The sequence below is a fragment of the Myotis davidii genome, unplaced genomic scaffold (genome assembly GCF_000327345.1).
Source record: "Myotis davidii unplaced genomic scaffold, ASM32734v1 scaffold41, whole genome shotgun sequence".
Classification (NCBI taxonomy): domain Eukaryota; kingdom Metazoa; phylum Chordata; class Mammalia; order Chiroptera; family Vespertilionidae; genus Myotis; species Myotis davidii.
This window is the reverse complement of record NW_006292344.1, coordinates 2,494,583-2,503,639: the sequence shown is the minus strand read 5'-3', so window position 1 is coordinate 2,503,639 and position 9,057 is coordinate 2,494,583.

Here is a 9,057-nt window from a genome sequence, read left to right as displayed (position 1 = left end):
GCCAGAAGAGAGGGCAGTGAAGGGTGACCAGGCCGGCAAGGGGGGGCAGTTACAGGTGATCAGGCTGGCAGGCAGAGGCAGTTAGGGGTGATCAGGCTGGGGTGGGGGGCATTTAGGAGTGATCAGGAAGGCAGGCAGAGGCCATTAGTGGCAATCAGGCAGGCAAGCAGGTGAGTGTTTAGGAGCCAGCAGTCCCAGATTGTGAGAGGGATGTCCAACTGCTGGTTTAGGCCCGATCCTAGAGATCGGACATCCCCCAAGGGGTCCTGGATTGGAGAGAGTGCAGGCAGGGCTGAGGGGACCCTCCCCCTCATGCATGAATTTCATGCACTGGGCCTCTGGTGTTAAAATAAAAGCTTAAGCCCTATATTTTAAAAAATAAAAATAAAATAAAAACTTAAATACTTCAATACTTCTAGTGAGTATTGAAGAGTACTTTTGCAAGGTCTTTTTTGTTGTTGTTGTTAATCCTCACCTGAGGACATTTTTCCATTGATTTTTAGAGAGAGTTGAAGAGGGGGGGCAGAAAAATCGATGTGAGAGAGACACATCAATTTGTTGCCTCCCGAATGCACCCCTACTGGGGCTGGTGATTAAGCCAGCAACCAAGGTAAATGCCCTTGACCAGAATCTAACCCGCGACCCTTCGGTTTGCAGGCCAACCCTCTATCCACTTAGCCAAACTGACTAGGGCTGCAAGGTACTTTTAAATAATCTTTTAATTTTGCAATTACTATAGATTTATATGTAGTTATAATAAATAATACAGTGAGTCCAAGTATCCTTTATATAGTTTCCCCCAATGGTAACATCTTGTAAAACTGCCATGTAATATCAAAAAGCCAGGATATTTACATTGATCCATTTACATGGATCTTATTCAGAAATTCTAATTTTATATTATAGAACTATATACACACAAATGAGTGTGTATTTTGAGTGCATTTAGTTTTATAAATTTTTTATCACATATGTAGGTTACTGTATCCACATCTACAGTATTAAATGATTTGAAGTATGAGATTGATATAGTTAGAATATGTTTTATATTGATACATCTGAAAGTTGTGTGAAAGAATTTAGAGTGAAGCGGTTTATAGGCAGAATGGTTATAGGAAGTTGATATACCTGTCCAGGTAAGACAATAGGATGACAGCAAAAGTAGGGATGCAGAAGATGGGAACAAATTCAATTATTAGTGAGAAGGCTAAAAGAAATATTGTTTATGTCACTAATGCAGGGAGAAGGATGAGTTAATGATGACTTCAAGTTTCCAGTTTTCTTGGACTGAGTGGCTGATGACTCCACTAACTAAATTAGTAAATGCAGTGGGAAGATCTGGTTTAAAGAGAAAAGGAGAGATGATGAGTTTTACCTTAGCATACTGCATTTGAGGTACATACAGAATATATAAAAAGTTAAGCAGATAGCTGAATAAGCCTAAACTCTAGGAAGATGAATGGATCATAAGTTTAGAAGCAGAAATCCTTATTATAAGGTAAAATGAAGCTATGAGAATGGATACAATGACCTATGCACAACAGGGACAGTGAGGAGAGGAGGGCCCCTATCTAGAAATCTAAGAACCAAGTTTATGGGAAGGCCCTGAGCAGTTCATGGATCTTAGAAGCCAATGGAAAAGCAATTTAAAAAGGATCAACACTATTGAATGTGGCAGAGAGAAAAGATCAGACCCCCCAAAACATCTACTAGGTTTGATCCCAGTAGGTGATTAGAACCCTTGACACTAACACCATAGATGAATGAAACCACAAAATAAATTTTAGTGATTTGGGGAGTAAATAGGGGTGAAAACAAAATGTTCTTTTGATATATTTGAATGAGAAGAACTTGAATTATACTTAAAAAGGTAAAGCAGAAAGAAAGAAGCTAGTAGGGAGAGAGAGAGATTTAAGATATTGGAAAAGAATGGAATGTCCTGGAGGATGGTCCTGAAAGGAGCAGGCAGGAAAGGGTTAAGAGAATAGGTTGAGATAATAGCCTTGAACTTAAGCCAGAAGCCCTTCATTCTCGGATGAAATAAAGAAGACAACATTAAGGGTGGATATAAGTGTGTTTACAAATATGGAGGTGAATAAATGAATTAGCCAACCCCTTGGTGCAAATAAACTCTCTATGAATTGTAATGTAAATGCAACCTATAAGCACACCCAAAGACCTAAACACTATGATTGGTAGTGTGACAATCAGGTGAGCACTAGAATGTAAACACACAACACAAAGTAGATTATCAGCAACAATGATACGCATAATGTGAGAATCAATACCAAAAAAGTACAAGGTTTTAAGTTGGCAGAAATGTATGCATGCATAGTTTCTAAATAGATTGATGGTCAGTGTAACCTGGATTTAAATAACAAACTATGTGACTGATTCAAAAACTAAAGGTTAGTGGAAAAAGACACAAACTCTAATGTAAAAAACAAAAATTATCATTGACTGTACAGCCATCGATTATTTCTATTTCTTCTACTATTTCCACATGAAGCTCTAGTTTCTCTCTGTGCTTACTCTGGCATTCATTTGTTCTACATTTTGTCTCTAGTTTCTCTCTGACTCCTAAAAAAATCTTCCCTGTATTTTGGATGATACCACTAACCAGCTGGAAAACTTTGGACAAGCCTACTGCCAACTCAAAAGCCTACCTAGTCCTCAGAACTCTCCTCCCCACAAAGTATATCTTGGTCCCTTATTTGAAATATGGTCTTTTTTCTTTAAACTCTCTGCATCTTTAGTTACATTTAATCAATTCTAGTATATCCTATTTTGATTGTGTAACAACTGATCTACTGTAGAGGGTTTTAACTAACTTCAAGGCAAAGCTTACGTATTTACATTTCTTGCAGTTTGATAGTTCCTTCAAGTTAGAGTAGAAGGAACATTGGTTTTGGAGTGAGACAGACTTGGGTTCAAATTCTAGCTCTACTGTGAGGCCATGGTCCAATTACTTATTCTTTTTGTACATTAGTCTTTTTTCTTTTTAAAAAACGTTTTTATCAATTTTAGAGAGAGACGAAGGAAAAGGGATATATAGAAAGAAACATAGACGAGAAACATCATTATTTGGCTGCCTCCTGCATGCACCTTACTGGGGATCACACCCACAACCTAGGCATGTGCCTTGATAGGGAATTGAACCTCTTGGTTCATGAGTCAATGCTCAACCACTGAGCTACACAGACAGGGCCACCATAGTCTTTTTCAATTATGCTTCCTCCTTTGTGGGGTGGTTAGGTTTACTTGAAATAATGTACCTGGTAGTCAATACATTGGTCCTATTTGCATCAAGTACTACATAACTTGTATCCAGAAAATACTATTGAACTAATTAAATAGCATATCTGAAAGGTCCATTAAAGATGTAAACATGTCACAAAGATAAAGTAATTACATTAAACTTGAATTAGCCTTCATTTCTCTCAAGTTCAGATCATTCTTTCTAATCTATGTTCCTGGACCAAAACAATATCCCCATTATCTCTCACTTTTTCTAGATCATCTAAAACTTCCCCTCGCAGGGATTCAAGTTTCAAGGGGGGTTTTATTATGAAATGTGGAAGTGGGGTTTGGTACAGATCCATGGTTTTCATATTGTGTTTCATGAAACCCTACGGGTCCTGTTGCTTTTTTATTCACCAGATGTAAACAAATGGCAATATTGATAGGACTCCGGACACCTTCCTTCTTAATACCATGAAGTTTGGCTTTTGCTTGTCTTAGGGTTCTGAGCAAGATTTCATTTGAGAAAAGGTTTTGTTACAAAGAAAAAATCAGTGGTCTAGGTTAGGGGATCTTCAAAGTCTCTCCTTTGCAAACTCAGCTTCTATTCCTGTTTTCTGAATAAATATGTAAAACATCATTGGAAGAAAGGGAGGAAAGCTGTGCCACAGGGCAGGAAGAATGAGATAAATCCTACCGACCTTCCCAGGATCTGCCTTTGGGTGAATCTCAGTATCAATTTACTCAGAGTACAATCACTCTGTTCAAATGGTTTTGTCAAACCAGTCATACCCAATGTAATAGAAAGCCTAAAGTCAAATTTTTCCGCTTGTTTTTCCCAGAATAACTATCCAACATTATTTGTATTAACTCAGAAAAGAAAAAAAAGAAACATACACACACACACACAAAAAAAAAAACAACACAAAAAACTATTCTTTGTAGAAATGACCTGAAAGCAGAAAGGGTTATCTGTTAATAGTTTGCAATCCCCTTCCTTTTCCTGCTCTGCCCTAAGAGTCATCACTCAAGTTTATCTTACCAGCCAGTTCTTTCAGCACTCCTAAAAAATCCCCAAATCTCTAAAATGTCAGAGTTCAAAAAAACTTAGTTTTATAGTTGCATTTTAGAACTAATAGATCTCAGAGATCATTCGACTTAGTTTTTCTTATTTAAAAGATGAAAATGCTGAAGTATAAAAACAACTGGTTCACTCTAGCTATACTGTATAAAAGATAGGTCTTTATTGGTAGTCCAATATGAATAGATTTATGCATCAGACACTAATTTTCATTATGAACTACCCAAGTTGTGGTCTCTTATAGCAGTTTTTAGACTTATTATTTTTTGGATATTTAAAGTCTCCTTACTTCCCTTTAGAATATCCAAACTCAAAGTTATAAAACTAGAAATATACTTAATTCTATACAAAACTCCCTAATGCACTTAATAAAACAGCAGTTAGTAGTGATGTAGAACAGAAGCTCATTGGCTGCTCTTCGATTTAATTACTCAAAGACCCCCTTGACAGTGTCGGTTGATCTTCTAGAGAGAGAATAGGTCACCAGGGATCTCCATGAGAGAAGACCTGGTGGGGTCCCTCAGCAACCACACTCAAGTTGGGAAGAAAGGCTCACACATGAGTTTAAAGCTTGGAAGACCCTATAGAATGTCAAAGTTAGCTGTGCCTTTAGAGACTGTCTAGTCTTATTTCCTTATTTCATAGGAAAAAGAGACCCAGACCTGAAAAACTTACCCTAGATCCATTGTTGTGCTGAGTATTGGATAATGAAAACAGACTAAAATTTTCTAGAATTTTCCAATCCATTAGTTAAACATAATCATTATTATAATTTGTTATTATAAAATATTAAACTTAAATTATATTCAAAAGAGAAAATAAATACTTAAAACTGATCACTTTTCTATTTAACCATTTAAAAAATAGAGTAAAATTGCTCAGATTAAAATATATTAATCTTCTGTCTGTAAATTTCTTACAATGTAAAGTTTATGTGCAAAGGATTCAACAATATATTAGTATTTATTATGCAAAAGAATATCAGGAGAATGTAGGGATGAATGAAACATCTTGCTTTTCTGAAATTTTTTCAAATGTAGTCCTAGCCACAAAGCACCTTCAATATTTGTCTGATTTTTACCTTTTGACATAACACTTTGCATTCCAACTCTTAATTTCTCAATGGACTGTGACTTCCTTAAGGTGAAGAAAGCCAGCATACGTCATTCATTTTCATGTGTGCTCTATTAGCCTGGTGAGTGGCAGGAAAGGACTGCCATTGACTGTGACATGATTTCACTCCACAGGGCCTGCTTTTCCAGTTTACATATGACAATTTTTAGGCTCAGAGAGAATAAGGAAGTTGTTCAATGTCACTCAGTAGTAAATGATAAAGCTGTGATTTAAAGTTAAGACTGTATGGCTTCAAAACTTATACTTTATTAAATTATACATATGACTTCTAATTTTCACACATCATAAAAGTTGAGAAATATGAAGTTTTCACAATTGGAATGTATTTTTTTTGTAAAAAGACAAAATATCTCACTAATTCTGTTTTATTGCAATAGTTATCCTTTCCTCTCAATATAAGCAGGGAAAAATAGTATGAGAAAGCTAGTAATGATATTACAGAATATCTGAGCTGCCTGCAAGTTCTCGATGTTGCCATAAGTAGCTGACTTTCAAATGTAGTTTTAGACAAAACAGCTGAAATCACTATTACTCTCCAAAGAGATTAGAGCAATCAAACACTTTGGGAATGTTCTCAATTCTCAGATAAAAGTGGTTCAAAAACTCTTAACATGGCTTCTCCTTATTCTGTCTGTTCACCAATCCTTCTTTCCTTCCTCGCTCATTTCTTCCTTCCCTCCCTCCCTCCCTTATTTTCCTCCATCCCTTTCCTCTCTCCCTCTTTCCTCCCTCCCTCCCTTCCTTCCCTCCCTCCAATCTATCAACCCATCACATTACTGCTTAAGCCTGTATGAACAACCTCTCTGAATCTTCCCCAGAACAAGTCTTGTTGGCCTAAGGAGCATTCTAAACCATAAATCCTTTTATATTTTTAGTTCAGAAACATTTCCACACTTTCAGTTTTCTCTGCAATTATTATAACCATTATCATTATTAACTAGCTTGCTTAGTCTTAAGGATGCCAAAGAGCACCTTGATACCTTTTAGTAAATTGCCTCCTTATTGCACCCAAAAGTGCCCAAGAGTCCTAGAGGAGAAAATTTATTCATATGCTTGAGATAAACCTCCCTCCAGAAAGACACTCATAATCCAAATCAGGCCCGTTAACAGCTTTCTTTTCTTAGATGAAATATTTTTCTTTTCAACTACATGATGAAAATGACAAGTTTGTTCACCCCAAAGTCAAACCCATATGCCAGCTTCTTGGCAAACAAAACTTAAAAACGGTACAATACACTTAGGGGATAACTTATGCCTTATCATTTTCAATTGCCATAATTTGGACAAGAAAGTTTCATAACCAAATAATTTTTTGTATAATTTTATTGAACTGATAAACTGAATTGTTAAGAAAATATCTTTGGTATTTTTCAACATCCATTTCTCTTCCATTATACCATATTAGTAGACTTTTCTTTCTTTCTCAGTTGCCTTTTCTCTTCCCACTACCACCTGTCTTAAGATCTCATTGCCTACAGCTTACTTCTTCCATAATCCTTTACTGCGCAAATCAAATCCAAATTTCTCTCATCAACGTTCTGTACAACTAGTATCAACTCATCAGTTGTTAATTCTGAGGGAGTGACCTTTTTCTCTCCTACATATAAAATCTTCTGTCTTATATTTTGTGCCCCACCCTTTATTCTAACCAATTACTGCCTTAGCAGATTAAACATGCAAATTGACTAAAGGGAGGAAATATAGTTTATATAATAAGAAATCACAACTTTTAGAGTTTTTTTTTCAGAGTGAGATCTGACACATGTTAAAGGATAGTACCTAGCAATGTCTTATATTTAATCAAGAGAGCATAGTAATATTTATTAAGCAACACATTTGTAGACATCATTGTGAATAGAACCAGGAAAAAAAAGAGAGACCTTTCCACCTACAATTCATCTTCTATGTGTTTCTTCTATATATTTACTAGATGTCTGGTGCACGAATTTGTGCACCAGTGGGGTTCCTCAGCCTGACCTGAGGGATCAAGCCAAAACCAGGTCTCCAACATCCCCTGAGGGGTCCCGGATGGCAAGAGGGTGCAGGCCAGGCCGAGGGTCCCCACCAGTGCACGATCAGGGCCTGGGAGGGACACAGGAGGTTGGCCAGCCAGGGAGGGACCATGGGAGGGCTCCAGGGCATGTCCGGCCTGTATCGCTCAGTCCCCATCGGGACCTCAGCAGCAAGCTAACCTACTGGTTGGAGCGTATTCCCCCTGGAGGAATCATAGCAAGCGGTTGAGCAGCCTTAGCATATCATTAGCATATTACGCTTTGATTGGTTGAACAGACGACCAGGCACTTAGCATATTAGGCTTTTTTTATAGGATTAGATCTCCTACCTGAAAATGTATTGTATGTTTACTTATCTATTAGCAGTTTCTGCCATCAGAATGTAAACTCAATGTGAGCAGACTGCCTTGTTCATTGCTGCATTTTTAAGACCTAGAGTACCACCTGGACTTACTCCATAATGCTTGTGAATAAAGAATGAGAGCATGGCCCAGCTGGTGTTCCTCAATGGTTGAATGCTGACTTATGAACCAGGAGGTCAAGGTGTGATTCCAGATCAGAGCACATGCCTTGTGTTTCAGGCTGGATCCCCAGAAGGGGGCATACAGGAGGCAGCTGATCAATGATTTTCTCTCATCATTGATGTTTCTATCTCTCCCTTCCTCTCCCTTCCTCTCTGAAATCAATATAAATATATTAAAAAAATATAAAAGAATAAGAGCATGTGAGATTTCATTGGCTGGAATCCTCCTATGTGTATTTCACTGTATCCCTCTCCTACCCTCCAAAATAATTCCTAGCACTTCAATGTTAGTTATTCCTAGCACGTTAATGTCAGTTCTACTTAAGAGATGTGAGGAAATTATAGCTATGGATGATTAAGAAACTTCCACCTTTAGCCACTTAAAGACAAAATTTATATGAAAATATCTTCAAATCCCTATAAATAACAAAATTCTTGACCTATTAATGGGGCATTCATAAACTTGTTGAATGAAGGAATAAATGGCCTTAGTTCACGAAGAATATACAGGTTGGATTGATCCCAAATATTTATTTTTCCTGATAGATCACAATGAATTTTGTGAAGAGGAAAGTGGATAATTTGCAACCATGAAAGAGAAAATTTTTAAAAACCAAACAGAAGAACAAAGAAACAGAAATCCCTGAGGACTTGGATGCAATGATACAAACTAATAAATACTGAGGTTCCCAGTGGTGATCCTGAGTTATTATGAGAAGTTTACATAGCACACAATATTCCTGGCTTAAAAAGAAAGCAAAGTACGCCTATTTTCAGAATTATCTACATTCCAATTAAAAAAAAATATAACGCTATTTAAAGATTATATATATATACTAGAGGCCTGGTGCACAAAAATTTGTGCACTTGGGGGGGGAGGGAAGGGGTCCCTCAGCCCGGCCTGTGCCCTCTCACAGTCTGGGACCCCTCGGGAGATAATGACCTGCTGGCTTAGGCCTGCTCCCGGGTGGCAGAGGGCAGGCCCAATCCCTAGGTGTAGACCTTGGTCAGGCTCAGAGCAGGGCTGATTGGGGAGTTGGGGCGCCGCACCCGTCATGTACAGAGCA